The 17,893-nt window shown below is 49.2% G+C and overlaps 1 pseudogene; it reads right to left on the bottom strand.

Moving 5' to 3' along the window:
• Positions 1 to 17,027: 17,027 nt before the first annotated feature.
• Positions 17,028 to 17,166, bottom strand: LOC125517757 (annotated as a pseudogene).
• Positions 17,167 to 17,893: the final 727 nt, after the last annotated feature.

Raw genomic sequence — 17,893 nt, 5'->3', positions numbered from 1 at the left:
GAAAGAATTGGTCCAAGAAACTTGATGATGCATTATGGGCTTATAGAACTGCATATAAAATCCCATGAGTATGTCTCCGTATAAAATGGTTTATGGCAAAGCATGTCACTTACCTATTGAATTAGAACATAAGGCATATTGGGCTATTAAAGAGCTCAACTATGACTTCAAACTTGCTGGTGAGAAGAGGCTTTTTGACATTAGCTCACTTGATGAAGTGAGAAAATGCCAAGCTGTTTAAAGAAAAAGTTAAAAGATGGCATGATAAAAGGATACAAAAGCGTGAGCTCAATGTAGGTGATTATGTATTGCTATACAACTCTCGTTTAAGATTTTTTGCAGGAAAACTTCTCTCTAAATGGGAAGGTCCTTACGTTATCGAGGAATCTATCGTTCTGGTGCCATAAAAATCAACAACTTCGAAGGCACAAATCCGAAGGTGGTAAATGGTCAAAGAATCAAACATTATATCTCAGGTAATCCCATAAATGTTGAAACTAATGTTATTGAAACCGTAACCCCGGAGGAATACATAAGGGACACTTTCCGAAACGTTTCAGACTCCGAAATGGAATAGGTACGTGGTACGGTAAGTAAACCGACTCCAAAACAGTTCTAATGGTAATTTTCTCCGTTTTGGAATATTTAGAAAAAATAGGAAAATAAGAAGCAGACCGGAAAGGACACAAGGCTTCCACGAGGGTGGAGGGCGTGCCCTACCCCCCTAGGTGCGCCCCCTGCCTCGTGGGCACCTCGTGCGCTTTCCGGACTCTGTTTTCTTGTATGATACTTCTTTTAGTCGGTAAAAATTCATTATATAATCTCTCGAAGGTTTTGACCATCGTATCACGCAAATATCTCCTGTCTTTGTCTCGAGCTGTCCTGCTGTAGATTAGAGCAACATGTCGTCCCAGGATTCGGAAGGAGAAAGCTATGTGGCTGATTACCTTGCAGATCCTAAGGTTTATGGGGATGTGGAGCATTTTGATTGGACTACGGAAGAAGAAGAGGACTATGAACCCAAGGGAAAGGAGGAGACGAGCTCATCTGAAGATGAAGTCACATTACCTCAACCTGGGGACATGCATGTGGAGTTCAAAAAGTCAAGCCTCCCTGATAGAGCAAAGAAACTTAAGAACGAGTTTATCCCTTTTCGCCTCTTGCAGGAAAACAAGCAGGAATTATGCAAAAATATATTAAGCCTGGAGCAGGAGATTGATGACCTGAGGGATCAAAATTCTGTCCTCAAGCGCAAATAAAGGAAGAAGCCTACGCCATCAACAAAACCATCACCTTCTTCACCAACAAAGAAGAATTGAGTATCTGGTATGGGCACTCCCCTTGGCAACTGCCAAGCTTGGGGGAGTGCCTCGGTATCGTATCACCATCACTTTTATCTTTACCATTTTTCTTAGTTCGATCCTTTTGATAATATCTTGATCTAGTAGAATAAATTTTTAGTATGATCTAGTTGTGAGTTTTGCTTTATGATCCCTCTATGTAATCGAGTCCGTGAGCTATATAATAAAGACTAGTGTTGAGTCAAGGGCTTGATTATTTTGCTATGATCTTGAGGGAATTAAATAAAATAAAAGAGAAGAAATAAAAAGAAATAAAGAGATCATATGGATCTTATGGAGAGTAATGAGCTCACATATAAAGAGTATAATGAATAAAAGTTGTTGAGAGTTGACAAACATAGTTTTGGTCATCGTTGCAATTAGTAGGAAGTAATAAAGAAAGAGAGGTTCACATATAAATATACTATCTTGGACATCTTTTATGATTGTGAGCAATCATTAAAGTATGATATGCTAAAGAGTTAACGTTGGACAAGGAAGACAATGTAATGGGTTATGTTTTCTTACATCTGAGATAAATTATATTGTCATGGATCATCCAACATGTTGAGCTTGCCTTTCCCTCTCATGCTAGACAATTTCTCTGCACCAAGTAGAGATACTACTTGTGCTTCCAAATATCCCTAAACCCAGTTTTGCCATGAGAGTCCACCATATCTACCTATGGATTGAGTAAGATCCTTCAAGTAAGTTGTCATCGGTGCAAGCAATAAAAATTGCTCTCTAAATATGTATGACTTATTAGTGTGGGAGAAAATAATATTTATACGATCTTGTGATATGGAAGAAATAAAAACGACGGACTGCATAATAAAGGTACATATCACAAGTGGAAATATACAGTGACGCTCTTTTGCATTAAGATTTTGTGCATCCAACCATAAAAGCGCATGACAACCTCTGCTTCCCTCTGCGAAGGGCCTATCTTTTACTTTTATCTTCTACCTTATATAAGAGTCATGGTGATCTTCACCTTTCCTTTTACATATTATCCTTTGGCAAGCACAATGTATTGGAAAGATCCAGATATATATAGCTAATTGGATGTGAGTTTTCATGAACTATTATGGTTGACATTACCCTTGAGGTAAAACGTTGGGAGGCAAAACTATAAGCCCCTATCTTTCTCTGTGTCCGATTAAAACTTCATACCCATAAATATTGCGTGAGTGTTAGCAATTGAAAGACTAAAAGATGGTTGAGTATGTGGACTTGCTGAAAAGCTCTTATATTGACTCTTTCCTATGTTATGATAAATTGCAATTGCCTCAATGACTGAGATTAGAGTTTGTTGGTTCTCAATGAAGTTTATGATTCATACTTGAAATTGTGATTGAATTGTTACTTTAGCATAAGAGATCATATGACAATATATATATATATATATATATGTTGCTGCTCTAAGAATGATCATTATGCCCTCATGTCCGTATTTTATTTTTATCGACACCTCTATCTCCAAACATGTGGACATATTTTTCGATTTCGTCTTTCGCTTGAGGACAAGCGAGGTTTAAGCTTGGGGGAGTTGATACGTCCATTTTGCATCATGCTTTTATATCGATATTTATTGCATTATGGGCTGTTATTACACATTATGTCACAATACTTATGCCTATTCTCTCTTATTTTACAAGGTTTACATGAAGAGGGAGAATGCCGGCAGCTGGGATTCTGGGCTGGAAAAGGAGCAAATATTAGAGACCTATTCTGCACATCTCCAAAAGTCCTGAAACTTCATGGGAGCACTTTTCAGAATATATAAAAAATACTGAGCGCAAGAAGTACCAGAGGGGGGCTACCTGGGGGAGTCCTGGATTAGGGGGTGTTCGGATAGCCGGACTATACCTTCAGCCGGACTCCTGGACTATGAATATACAAGATTGAAAACTCTGTCCCGTGTCCGGAAGGGACTTTCCTTGGCGTGGAAGGCAAGCTTGGCGATACAGATATGAAGATCTCCTACCATTGTAACCGACTTTGTGTAACCCTAACCCTCTCCGGTGTCTATATAAACCGGAGGGTTTTAGTCTGTAGGACAACGTACACATCAACAATCATACCATAGGCTAGCTTCTAGGGTTTAGCCTCCTCGATCTCATGGTAGATCTACTCTTGTACTACCCATATCATCAATATTAATCAAGCAGGACATAGGGTTTTACCTCCATCGAGAGGGCCCGAACCTGGGTAAAACTTTGTGTCCCTTGCCTCCTGTTACCATCCGGCCTAGACGCACAGTTCGGGACCCCCTACCCGAGATTCGCCGGTTTTGACACCGACATTGGTGCTTTCATTGAGAGTTCCTCTGTGTCGTCGCCGTCTGGCTCGATGGCTCCTACGATCATCAATAGCGATGCAGTCCAGGGTGAGACCTTCCTCCCCGGACAGATCTTTGTCTTCGGCGGCTTTGCACTGCGGGCCAATTCGCTTGGCCGTCTGGAGCAGATCGAAAGCTACGCCCCTGGCCGTCAGGTCAGATTTGGAAGTTTAAACTACACGGCTGACATCCGCGGAGACTTGATCTTCGACGGATTCGAGCCACTGCCGAGCGCGCCGCTCTGTCACGACGAGCATGATTTAGCTCTGCCGCCGAACAGTGCCCTGGAGGCCGCACCTGCGTCAGCTCCGACCCCTAATTCGGAGCCAACTGCGCCGATCGAGGATGGGCGGTTGGACGCCACCTTGGGGGCTGCGACCCTAACGGCGATTGAGCCGAACACCAGCCTTGTACTCTGCGAGACTCGTGACTCCAGGGAGCCGGACTCCTCTCCGGACTCCGAACCCTCCGCGCCCCTACCGATCGAATCCGATTAGTCGCCGTCATGGAGTTCACTGCCGCGGACATCTTTCAGCACTCGCCTCTCGGCGATATCCTAAAGTCACTGAAGTCTCTCTCTTTATCAGGAGAGCCCTGGCCGGACTATGGTCAGCAAGGTTGGGGTACGGACGATGAAGAAATTCAAAGCCCACCCACCACCCACTTTGTAGCCACTGTCGACGACTTAACCGACATGCTCGACTTCGACTCCGAAGACATCGACGATATGGACGCCGATGAAGGAGATGATGAAGAACCAGCGCCTACTAGGACCTGGAAAGCCACCTCGTCGTATGACATATACATGGTGGACACCCCAAAAGAGGGAGATGGCGATGGAACAGCGGAGGATGACCCCTCCAAGAAACAGCCTAAGCGCCGGCGTCAGCGGCGCCGCTCAAAATCCCGCCAAAACAAACACGGTGATTCCAGCACGGGAGATAATAATACTCCGGAAAGCACCGAAGAAAACCCCCTCCAGCAAGATTTAGCACAGGAGGATGGAGAAACCAGCCCTCATGAGAGAGCGGCGGACAGAGAGGTCGAGGACGATAATTATATGCCTCCCTCCGAAGACGAGGCAAGCCTCGACGACGACGAATTCGTCGTGCCAGAGGATCCCGTCGAGCAAGAGCGTTTTCAACGCAGGCTTATGGCCACAGCAAGAAGCCTCAAGAAAAAACAGCAACAGCTTAGAGCTGATCAAGATTTGCTAGTCGACAGATGTACTGAAGTCCTTGCGGCCGAAGAGCATAAACTCGAACGCCCCTCCAAGAGCTACCCAAAGCACAGGTTGCTACCCCGATTAGAGGAGGAAGCACTTTATGCGGCCGACCGACCACCTCGTGGCCGCGACAGAGAGGCCTTTCGGCCCTCCACTGTAGGATCTAGAAGTAGATGTGTCTAGAGGGGGGTGATTAGACACTTAGTGCTAAAGTTGCAATTTTTATGGCTTTTTGATTTAAGTGGAGTTTTAGGCACAATTTCAACATACATAATACATATCAAGCAAGCATGCAAAGAGTATATGAGCAGCGGAATGTAAATCATGCAACTTGCAAGAATGTAAGGGGAAGGGTTTGGAGAATTCAAACGCAATTGGAGACACGGATGTTTTTCCCGTGGTTCGGATAGGTGGTGCTATCCTACATCCACGTTGATGGAGACTTCAACCCACGAAGGGTAACGGTTGCGCGAGTCCACGGAGGGCTCCACCCACAAAGGGTAACGGTTGCGCGAGTCCACAAAGGGCTCCACCCACGAAGGGTCCATGAAGAAGCAACCACCCACAAAGGGTCCACGAAGTAGCAACCTTGTCTATCCCAGCATGGCCATCGCCCACAAAGGACTTGCCTCACTAGCGGTAGATCTTCACGAAGTAGGCGATCTCCTTGCCCTTACAAACTCCTTGGTTCAACTCCACAATCTTGTCGGAGGCTCCCAAGTGACACCTAGCCAATCTAGGAGACACCACTCTCCAAGAAGTAACAAATGGTGTGTAGGTAATGAACTCCTTGCTCTTGTGCTTCAAATGATAGTCTCCCCAACACTCAACTCTCTCTCATAGGATTTGGATTTGGTGGAAAGAAGATTTGAGTGGAAAGCAACTTGGGGAAGGCTAGAGATCAAGATTCATATGGTAGGAATGGAATATCTTGGTCTCAACACATGAGTAGGTGGTTCTCTCTCAGAGATAGGATGCTGGAAGTGTAGGCTTAGTCTGATTTCTCTCTCCACGAATGAAGAGGAGGTGGAGGGGTATATATAGCCTCCACACAAAATCCAACCGTTACACACAGTTTTCCAATCTCGGTGGGACTGAATCAACAAACTCGGTCGGACCGAAAAGGTAAACCTAGTGACCATTAGAGATTTCGATGGGACCGACTGGATCAACTCGGTGGGACTGATGTGCTAGGGTTAGGGTAAATCCAAAACTCGGTTTGACCGATTACTCAAACTCGGTGGGACCGATTTGGGTAATAAGTGAAACTGAGATTTGGTCAAGCAAACTCGGTGGGACCGATTGCATATCTCGGTGGGACCGAGAATATTGCAATGGGTAACAGAGAGTTTGCAAGCCCATCTCGGTGAGACCGAGATCCCATCGGTGAGACCGAACTGATTAGGGTTTGGCAGTGGCTTATGACAAGTGAAACTCGGTGGCGCCGGATAGGAAGAATCGGTATGACCGAGTTTGGCTTAGGGTTTAGGTCATTTGTGGAAGTAGGAAAGTACCTGAGGATTTTGGAGCATATCATTAAGCACATGAAGCAAGAGGCTCATTAAGCAACACCTCATCCCTCCTTGATAGTATTGGCTTTTCCTATGGACTCAATGTGATCTTGGATCACTAAAATGTAAAATGAGGAGTCTTGAGCTTTAAGCTTTAGCTAATCCTTTGTCCTTAGCATCTTGAAGGAGTTCCCACAACCTTTAGTCCATGCCACTCCATTGTTGAACTTATCTGAAACATGCTAGATAGAAATGTTAGTCCAACAAAAGATATGTTGTCATCAATTATCAAAACCACCTAGGGAGCACTTGTGCTTTCATCCACCTAAGCCGCACCCCGTACCAAGGCACCGGAATATGCACCGGACTTACGAGACATGTTGGATGACAAGGGAAGGCAAACAAGATCGATCTACGGATCGCGTGGGCGCCCCACGGCTCGAGACGGTAACCATCATGCCGGCCACAAATTCGGCAGGGCCGAACACAGTAGACAAGGCTCATTGGAGCTACGTCATGATATAGCCCAGTATAGAGGCGCCGCACACCCACTCTGCTTTACAGACGAAATAATGGATCATCAAATCCCCGAGGGTTTCAAAACCCGTAAACATCGAATCATATGATGGCACAACAGATCCTGCGGTATGGATCGAGGATTATCTCCTTCATATCCACATGGCCCGCGGCGATGATTTCCACGCCATCAAATACCTCCCACTCAAGCTTAAAGGACCAGCTCGGCATTGGCTTAACAGCTTGCCAACAGGATCAATCAGTTGTTGGGAGGACCTGGAAGCCGCATTCCTCGACAATTTCTAGGGCACTTATGTGCGACCCCAAGCGCCGATGACCTAAGTCACGTAATTCAGCAGCCAGAGGAATCGGCCAGGCAATTCTGGACACGGTTCCTAACAAAGAAAAATCAAATAGTCGACTGTCCGGACGCTGAGGCCCTAGCAGCCTTCAAGCACAATATCCGTGACGAGTGGCTGGCCCGGCACCTTGGACAGGAAAAGCCGAAATCTATGGCAGCACTCACGACACTCATGACCCGCTTTTGCGCGGGAGAAGACAGGTGGCTTGCTCGTAGCAACAATATGACCAAGAACCCTGGTAATTCAGACACCAGGGACAGTAGTGGCAGGTCGCGTCGCAACAAGCAGAAGCGCCGCATTAACGGTGACAATGCTGAGGATACGACAGTTAATGCCGGATTCAGAGGCTCTAAATCCGGTCAGAGGAAAAAGCCATTCAAAAGGAATCCTAGGGGCCCGTCCAGTTTGGACCGAATACTCGACCGCTTGTGCCAGATACATGGCACCCCCGAAAAGCCAGCCAATCACACCAACAGGGATTGTTGGGTGTTCAAGCAGGCAGGCAAGTTAAACACCGAAAACGAAGACAAGGGGCTGCATAGCGATGACGACGAGGAGCCCCGGCCGCCGAACAACAGTGGACAGAAGGGTTTTCCCCCACAAGTGCGGACGGTGAACATGAGATATGCAACCCACGTCCCCAAAAGGGAGCGGAAGCGCGCGTTAAGGGACGTATACGCGGTAGAGCCAGACGCCCCAAAGTTCAACCCATGGTCGTCCTGCCCGATCACCTTTGATCAAAGGGACCATCCCACTAGCATCCGTCATGGTGGATTCGCCGCATTGGTTCTAGACCCAATTATTGACGGATTTCATCTCACTAGAGTCCTTATGGACGGCGGCAGCAGCCTGAACCTGCTTTACCAGGATACAGTGCGGAAAATGGGCATAGATCCCTCGAGGATTAAGCCCACCAAAACTACCTTTAAAGGTGTAATACCAGATATAGAGGCCAACTGTACAGGCTCAGTCACACTTGAAGTGGTCTTCGGATCTCCGGATAATTTCCGAAGCGAGGAGTTAATCTTTGACATAGTCCCATTTCGCATTGGTTATCATGCACTGCTCGGGCGAACCGCATTCGCTAAGTTCAATGCGGTACCGCACTACGCATACCTTAAGCTCAAGATGCTAGGCCCTCAAGGAGTAATTACGGTCAATGGAAACACCGAACGCTCCCTCCGAACGGAGGAGCACACAGCGGCCCTTGCAGCGGAAGTACAAAGCAGCCTCTCCTGACAGTTCTCCAGTCCGGCCACTAAACGACCGGACACCGTCAAGCGCGCCCGGAGTAACCTACAACAAGACCGCCTGGCACGATCTGAGCAGGCGTAGCAACGCGGCCCCAACCCCAACCCTCGCAAAAAGGCGACGCTAGTACTTCTCGTACATAACTACGCTCTAGAGATACCATGGGCACAGGGGGAGGGGCACCATCACGGCACGCCCAAAACACGGCTTAAACCGTACCAGGGGCTGCCGATTTTTTTAAATTTTCTCTTACTTTGAGGACTCCATCGTTCGGAAGGCCTGTTCGGCAGTTCAATTGCCGCACAAACGATGCAAGAACCAGGGAAGCGGACAAGCCACGCCGCATTATGGAACTCCCAGGTGGTCTCTATCACGAGCAGTATACCCGTTCCGCATACTATTCCGCAGCTTGCCCCTGGAACGGACATGTAAACTAGTCCAACCTTCCACTTATCGCATTACTTGTATCGTTCTGCCTTGATCGCACCCCTTTTTTAATAAACAATGCATAGCTTTCGTCTATTTTTGCATTACCTTTTTTCTTTATATATGTTCCTTAACGACATGTTGCACCCGTACACGTTGGTACGGCCAAAATACGCCAGGGGCTTTAGTACCCCTCAATATGGTGTGAGAAGTCCGAACACTTTAACAAGTGCGGCACCTCGAACTTATAGCATTATATGCATCGGCTCCGAATCATGTCTTGGGTCAATAGTTGGGTTTGCCCGGCTCCTATGTTTTGGTGCCTTACGTTCCGCTATATCGGCTAAGGTAGCACTAAGAGAACCACTGCGATTGTGCCCCAGTTGAGCTGGGTCGAGCACCTCAGTGGAGAAAGCTAAAACTGACTGTCATGATGAAGCGAGAGCTGGTTGCTGTTCGAGAGGTTTTTTCGAGTCCCTAAAGACTTATGCCGCTTAGGGCGAGGAGCCGGCTCTGTCCGGCCAAGGCGTGGATAGCGCCCTGAACTCGGTCTTCCGAATACCAGGGGCTTCGCTGAAATTTAAAATTATAGAATTCTATGGCTAAGTGAGAGTGTTCACGCATTATAGTCCGATTGCCTTATTCATTGGGCTGAGCGCCTCCCTCGAAGGACCCAAACATGGGAAAAAGAGCGCTCAGGTTTATCCCCGAACACCCCAGCACTAGCGGCACGGGGGCAGAAGACGACGACTCGCCATCTCTCAGAATTGATAAACAGCCGCACAGAAGGTAATATTTTAAATTCCAATAGCATTGCTTAGCGCATATAAACAAGTTTTCAGCGCACAGGACAAAACGAGCAAGTTTCACTCAAAAATTACATCCCTAGAACATTCATCCGCCACAAGGCAGGCACCCTTCAGAACATCCTTATAGTAATTCTCGGGCTTGCGATGCTCTTTCCCCAGCGGTGGCCCGTCCTTCACAAGCTTCTCAGCATCCAGCTTTCCCCAGTGCACCTTAGCACGGGCAAGGGCCGTACGGGCACCCTCAATGCAGACGGAGCGCTTGATGACTTCGAGCCTTGGACAGGCCTCCACCAGTCGCCGCACCAGCCCGAAATAGCTCCCAGGCAGAGCCCCTCTTGGCCACAGCCGAACAATGAGGCCCTTCATGGCCTATTCGGCCGCCTTGTGGAGCTCGACAGTTGCTTCAGCTGGTCGCTTAGGGGCACGGGGTGTCCGGCCTCAGCGTACTGAGACCAGAACACCTTCTTCGTTGAGCTGCCCTCCTCGGCTCGATAGAATGCGGTGGCATCGGACACACTCCGGGGAAGATCTGCAAACGCTCCTGGAGAGCTCCGGATTCGGGTAAGTAACAAGTAACTCACGTTTATGTGTTTGCTTTACATAAAGAATGCCTTACCCGCCGCTATCTTCTTCACCTCATCCAACTCCTGGAGGGTCTTCTGGGATTCGGCCTTGGCAGACTTGGCATTTTCAATAGCCACCGCAAGCTCGGACGCTCGCGTCTTTGAGTCAAGCTCCAAGCTCTCATGTTTTTCCATGAGAGCCTAGAGCTCTTGCCGCACCTTGCCAACCTCGGCCTCATACTTCTCCCGCTCGGTGCGCTCCAAGGCTGCCCTCTTCTCGGCCTCGACCAACGTTTTCTTAAGGGTCGCCACTTCAGACGTGGCCCCTACAATAGCCACGATTATCCTGTCATTCTTTGCAATTGCACCTTTTTATATATATATATTTAAAAACAAGGTATTTCTCACCTTCATTGTCCTCGAGCTGCTTCTTTGCACGCCCGAGCTCTTGCTCGGACCGCTCGAGGTTCTGCTTTAGCGTGTCCACTTCCGCAGTCAGTGCGACGGACGCAAGCAGAGAAGCCTGCACATGCATATTGACTCATTTTTGTTAGACTCCTGCGAATTTTATTTGATCCTCTATTCGGCTTTTCCTCCCGAACGCCAAACAGAGCATCAGGGGCTACTGTCTATGCGGTAATATTATTTACACATTCTTTACTTACCTCAAAGCCTGTTAAAAGGCTAGTACAAGCTTCAGTCAGTCCGCTCTTGGCGTACTGAACCTTCTGGACCACCGCACTCATAATAGTGCGGTGCTCCTCGTCGATGGAGGCGCCTTGGAGCGCCTCCAACATATTGTCCGGCGCCTCCGGTTGGACGGGGCCAGCGGCATAGTGGACTTGCTCCTCTTGGAAGGAGGTCCCCCGCCGGACTCTGGAACCTCTGAAGGTTCCGGAGGGTGTCCGGCCTAGAGCCGGACTTGGAGCCCTGAGGGGTTTCATCCCCTTTACTCCTGGAGTCCGGGAGGTCGCCTTGCGGCGACCCAGGACCACCTCCTCCCGGCTTGGAACCTGTTGGGACAACACTTTGGTGTCGTCCGTAGGGCGGGGGAGGAAGCCGTCGGAAGCGAGTTCACATCCGACGAGTCCAGTGAGCCGCTCGACGATGTGTCGAGCCGGTCTTTGGGTGGGCTGCATAAACATATTCGATGTAAGGGAAAGCTGTGCAATAAACGAATACTATGAATTACTCTGGTATCCGGATACTCACGATTTTGCCAGGGGCTTGGCCCTGGGCTGCCACTCCTCTCCGCCACCGTCGGCTTCGGTGGAGCAGTCCGGAGGAAGGGTTTTCCCCTTCTTGGACCCTCCGGCCTCCCCAGAGAGGGTGGCCTTCCTTTTCTTCTCTTCCCCCGCTGGAGGGGGAGAGGTCTCTTCTTCTTCCTCCTCATCTTCACGGGAGGAATGCGCCTCGGAACCGTCGGATGAGGGATCCGACACCTCCTGGCGCTGGGCACTCTTTCGAGTCCCCGCGGCCTTTTTTGTGGCCTTCTTCTCCGACACCACATAGGGTGCAGGAACCAGCAGCTTCGCCAAGTGAGCGTCCGCTGGGCCTTCGGGCAAAGGAGCCGGACAGTTGATCTTTCTGGATGTCACCTGCCAATCCTTTCAAAGGTAAGGGAGTTTAGATCCCGCGTGGAGTCAAACTATGAAAAACTGATACCCTGTAAAGGGAAAAAACAGCTTACCGCGAGAGCATGACACTGCGCACTAAATCCGCGATCCTCGGTAGCGGATGCGGGAGCCTCGGCGCCCTTGAAAAGCACCTTCCAGGCATCTTCGTACGTTGTGTCGAAGAGCCTGCTCAGAGTTTGGTGCCGCGCCGGGTCAAACTCCCATAGGTTGAAAGCCCGTTATTGACACGGGAGGATCAAGCAGATGAGCATAACCTGGACTACGTTGACAAGTTTGAGCTTCTTGTCCACCAGGGTTTGGACGCATGTTTGGAGTCCAGTCAGCTCTCCCTTCTTACCCCACGATAGGCCCGTCTCCTTCCAGGAGGTGAGCCGCGTAGGGGGTCCGGATCAAAACTCAGGGGGTGCGACCCATTCGGTGTCGTGCGGCTCGGTGATGTAAAACCACCCCGATTGCCACCCCTTGAGGGTCTCCACAAAGGAGCCCTCGAGCCAGAGGATGTTGGCCATCTTGCCCACCATGGCGCCTCCGCACTCCGCCTGGTTGCCGCGCACCACCTTCGGCTTGACATTGAAAATCTTGAGCCATAGGCCGAAATGGGGGCGGATGCGGAGGAAGGCCTCGCACACGACGATAAACGCCGAGATGTTGAGGACGAAGTTCGGGGCCAGATCGTGGAAATCCAGGCCGTAGTAGAACATGAGCCACCGGACAAATGGGTGGAGAGGGAAGCCCAGTCCGCGGAGGAAATGGGGGAGAAATACCACCCTCTCATGGGGCCTAGGGGTGGGGATGAGCTGCCCCTTCTTGGGAAGCCGGTACACGATGTCGTTAGACAGGTATCCGGCTTTCCTCAGCTTTTTGATGTGTCCCTCCGTGACGGAGGAGACCATCCACTTGCCTCCCGCTCCGGACATGGCTGGAGAAGGTTGAGGTGGGGAGTGCGGACTTGGGCGCTGGAGCTCGAGTGCGCAAGAATGGATAGGCGAAGGAGGAAGAAGGCGTAGGTGAAAAGGTGGATCCTTATCCCCTTATATGGGTGGACGCGACAACATGTCCCCACCAGCCTGGTAAAACTCGCTTATCTCCAAGTGCCGTAATCAATGGCGCGGTTGGGTTACCCACGCCCATATTGATGAGAATCCCGGGATAAGGGGACACGATCTCTGCTTTAACAAGACGTGCCAAGGAAACCGCCTCGCATGACGCGCTGAGGTGGGATAATGAAACGACTCGGATAAAGGCTTGGCCGTGGTGTGACACGCTACGGAATACGTCAGCTGATTAGATTGGTGTAAATATTATTCTCTCTATGGCAATATGTGGAAACTTATTTTGCAGAGTCGGACACTATCTTCGTGTTCAAAATCTTCTATGAAGTACTTGGAGGAGGAACCCGCCTTGCAATGCCGAAGACAATTTGCGCGCCAGACTTGTCATCATTGAAGCCTGGTTCAGGGGCTACTGAGGGAGTCCTGGATTAGGGGGTGTTCGGATAGCCGGACTATACCTTCAGCCGGACTCCTGGACTATGAAGATGCAAGATTGAAGACTCCGTCCCATGTCCGGAAGGGACTTTCCTTGGCGTGGAAGGCAAGCTTGGCGATACGGATATGAAGATCTCCTACCATTGTAACCGACTTTGTGTAACCCTAACCCTCTCCAGTGTCTATATAAACCGGAGGGTTTTAGTCCGTAGGACAACATACACATCAACAATCATACCATAGGCTAGCTTCTAGGGTTTAGCCTCCTCGATCTCGTGGTAGATCTACTCTTGTACTACCCATATCATCAATATTAATCAAGCAGGGCATAGGGTTTTACCTCCATCGAGAGGGCCCGAACCTGGGTAAAACTTTGTGTCCCTTGCCTCCTGTTACCATCCGGCCTAGCCGCACAGTTCGGGACCCCCTACCCGAGATCCGCCGGTTTTGACACCGACACCACCCATCAGCCACGAGGGTGGGGGGTGCGCCCTACCCCCTGGGCGCGCCCCCTGCCTCGTGGGCCCCTTGGTGGCCCTCCGATGCCCATCTTCTGCTATATGGAGTCTTTTGTCAAGGAAAAAAAATCATAAGCAAGCTTTCAGGACGAGACTCCGCCGCCACGAGGCGGAACCTTGGCGGAACCAATCTAGGGATCCGTCGGAGCTGTTCTGCCGGGGAAACTTCCCTCCGGGAGGGGGAAATCATCACCATTGTCATCACCAACGATCCTCTCATCGGGAGGGGGTCAATCTCCATCAACATCTTCACCAGCACCATCTCATCTCAAACCCTAGTTCATCTCTTGTATCCAATCCATGTATCCAAACCTCAGATTGGTACTTGTGGGTTGCTAGTAGTGTTGATTACTCCTTGTAGTTGATGCTAGTTGGTTTATTTGGTGGAAGATCATATGTTTAGATCCATTATGCATATTAATACCCCTCTGATTATGAACATGAATATGCTTTGTGAGTAGTTACATTTGTTCCTGAGGACATGGGAGAAGTCTTGCTATTAGTAGTCATTTAAATTTGGTATTCGTTTGATATTTTGATGAAATGTATGTTGTCATCCCTCTAGTTGTGTTATGTGAACGTCGACTACATGACACTTCACCATTGTTTGGGCCTAGAGGGAGGCATTGGGAAGTAATAAGTAGATGATGGGTTGCTAGAGTGACAGAAGCTTAAACCCTAGTTTGTGCGTTGCTTCGTAAGGGGCTGTTTTGGATCCATATGTTTCATGCTATGGTTAGGTCGGATGCTTGCAATAGGGGTTAATCATAAGTGGGATGCTTGTCCAAGTAAGGACAGCAACCAAGCACCGGTCCACCCACACATCAAATTATCAAAGTACCGAACGCGAATCATATGATCGTGATGAAAACTAGCTTGACGATAATTCCCATGTGTCCTCGGGAGCGCTTTCCTTCATATAAGAGTTTGTCCAGGCTTGTCCTTTGCTACAAAAAGGATTGGGCCATCTTGTTGCACCTTATTTACTTTTATTACTTGCTACTCGTTACCAATTACCTTATCACAAAACTATCTGTTACCGATAATTTCAGTGCTTGCAAAGAATACCTTACTGAAAACCGCTTATCATTTCCTTTTGCTCCTCGTTGGGTTCGACACTTTTACTTATCGAAAGGACTACGATAGATCCCCTATACTTGTGGGTCATCATCATGCACATGAAATAACGACAAAATAGGCTGGGAAGCCGGATTAGTCCAAGCATTAGGGGGTAAAATATCGCCATTTTCTGCATGTTGAGTACTCGTTTCCGTACGTTCCATAGAGGAAGGGAAAAACGAGGATTTGCTCAAGATATTCATAGGGAGTTTGTTTGGGTGTATCGGTAGAAAAGGGGAAAATATTTTGATCGAAGATAACATCCCGGGAGATGTAGATCCGACCAGTGGAAACATGGAGGCATCGGTACCCTTTGTGCATCATGTTGTACCCAAGAAACTCACAGTGTTTGAACGAAATTGGATTTTATGCTTGTTGTAAGGACGAAGACATGGCTAACATGCCGAGCCAAACGTGCGCAAAAAATTGTAATCAGGTGTTTTTCCAAACAAACATTCAAGGGGTGTGGTGTTGTTGATATTTCGGGTGGGTAAGTGATTGATGAGAAAACAAGCGGTAAGGAAAGCCTTGTCCCAAAACCGAAGGGGCATAGATGCATGTGCAAGAAGTGTAAAACCAACATCGACTACATGGCGATGTTTGCGCTCGGCAGAGCCATTCTGTTGATGAATGTGGGGGCATGAGACATGATGCTCTATGCCTAGCTGCCGAAAAAAAGAATTGAGCTTTTCATACTCACCCACTAATCGGTTTACATGCAAATAATTTTGTGGTTGAGTAGTCTTTCAACGTGGACTTGGAATTGGAGAAAAACACGATAAACATCAGCTTGAGATTTAAGGCAATAGACCCATGTAAATTTACTATAATCATCAATAAAATTAACATAGTATTTGAAACCTCCAAAGGAGGTGCACGCAGGCCCCCATACATCTGAGAAAACAAGTTCAATAGGTTTGGAGGATGATCTTATTGACCTAGAAAACGGAAGCTGATGACTCTTTCCCTGTTGACAGGCATCACAAACAAGGATTTTATTTTATTTGATTCACGAAGAAATTCTAATTTTTGACGATGAAGTGCTTGATCCACCACCGGGGAAGCTGGATGGCCTAGACGGTAGTGCCATCGTGTATGGGTATGCTTGACGGCAGAAAGAGCATGTGGTGTCCTGCCATGGCCGTCGGAGATGGGATAGAGGCCGCCATCAGTGCCCCCTCGAAGAAGAACCTTCTTCGAAGCCCGATCCTTAACAAGAAAGTAAGTTGGGTGAATTTCAACACATACATTGTTATCATTGGAGAGTTTATCGGTGGAAAGCAAGTTTCGTGTAGCTTGAGGAACATGGAGGACATTGCGAAGGATCAATGGATTATGAAACGTACGAATCTGAGATGAACCAACATGAGCAATTGGCATACCTGATCCGTTTGCTACATGGACTTGATCCTTGCCTGTGTACCTCTCATGCATCGTGAGCTTGTCCAGATCGCCAGTTATGTGATCCGTGGCCCCGGAATCAAGGTACCACGCTGGATCAAATGCTTGGCTGGTGGAGGCATTGTTGGCGGAGCACTCCTTGCGGATGAAGGAGTGGTCGAAGCGCCGGTAGCAGTCAAAGACATCATGGCCGGGGCGCTTGCAGAGCTGACAGATGGTGTCACTCTTGCCGCCGGCCCTGTCATAGTTGGGAGCACCACAGGCACGGCCGTGGTTGTGGCTCGGGTCACCACAGTTGTGGTTGTGTCCCGGGGAACCGCAGCTGCGGTTGTTGCTGCCGCCTTTACCGCCGCCACCACCTCCTATGTTGCGGTTGCGGTTGCCTCCAGGGTTGCAGTTGCGGTTGCCACCTGCACCGCCGCCACCACTGCCGTTGCCGCCAGCGCCGCGGCTGATGTGGTTCACAGAGGAGCCGCCTGATCCAGGGAGCTGGAGGATGTGATCGTGGTGTTGATGACGGATCTCAAAGTTCAGCAGATGAGAGTACAGATCGTTGAGGGAGATCGCCTCTGCCCTCGTGGTGACCGAGGTGACGAGCGGATCATAGCTGGAGTCGAGGCCGGTCAGAAGATAGATGATAATATCCTCATCATACAGCTACTTTCCGGCGGCGGCGAAGGCGTCAATGAGGCCCTTGACCTTGGTGAAGTAGTCCACCATCGTCATGTCCCTCTTCTGGATGGTGGCGAGCTGGCGGTGGAGTTGCATCACGTGCGCCCTAGAGCGGGTCGCGTAGGTCCTCTCCAGTGCGCTCCACACCGCCGCTGATGACGGCAGGAAGAGCACCTGCAACAGGGTGTTGTTGGAGAGAGTTGATAGAAGAAAGCTCAAGCAGTGCTGGTCCCTCGTCACCCACGAGAGGTACTCAGGATTGGGAACCGGCGGACTTCCTTCAGCGCTAGCGACAACCTTGTCCGGAGCCGGCTCCGAGCCATCAACGATGGACATCCAGTGTGCACCGCGAAGCGCCGGGAGGATCTGGGCCTTCTAGAGGAGATGGGTGTCGTGGGAAAGCTTGACGGTGACTAAGCCAGAGAGGGATGGCGACGGCGAGGCGGATGCCATGACGCCGAGGGATTGGGTGGTTACTGCGCCGGAGGTGAACGACGCGAGCGCGGAGGTGGTGGCAGCTGTTGTGGTTGAGGAAGATTGGCTGGAGGTCGTAGACATCTTAGATGGGAAGAGGTAGGTCTGATACCATGTGAAAAGATGGAAAGATGCAGTTTGGCACACCTCAATAGAGGCCGCCCTGGTCATGTATTTATATGCGTCAAGAGGTTACAGATTACAATGTGTTGTGATCACAACAAAATACAAGATAAACATG

Source organism: Triticum urartu, chromosome 6, assembly GCF_003073215.2.
Source record: "Triticum urartu cultivar G1812 chromosome 6, Tu2.1, whole genome shotgun sequence".
NCBI lineage: Eukaryota > Viridiplantae > Streptophyta > Magnoliopsida > Poales > Poaceae > Triticum > Triticum urartu.
The sequence above is the reverse complement of the archived record's forward strand: the minus strand, read 5'-3'. Positions and strand labels throughout refer to the sequence as shown.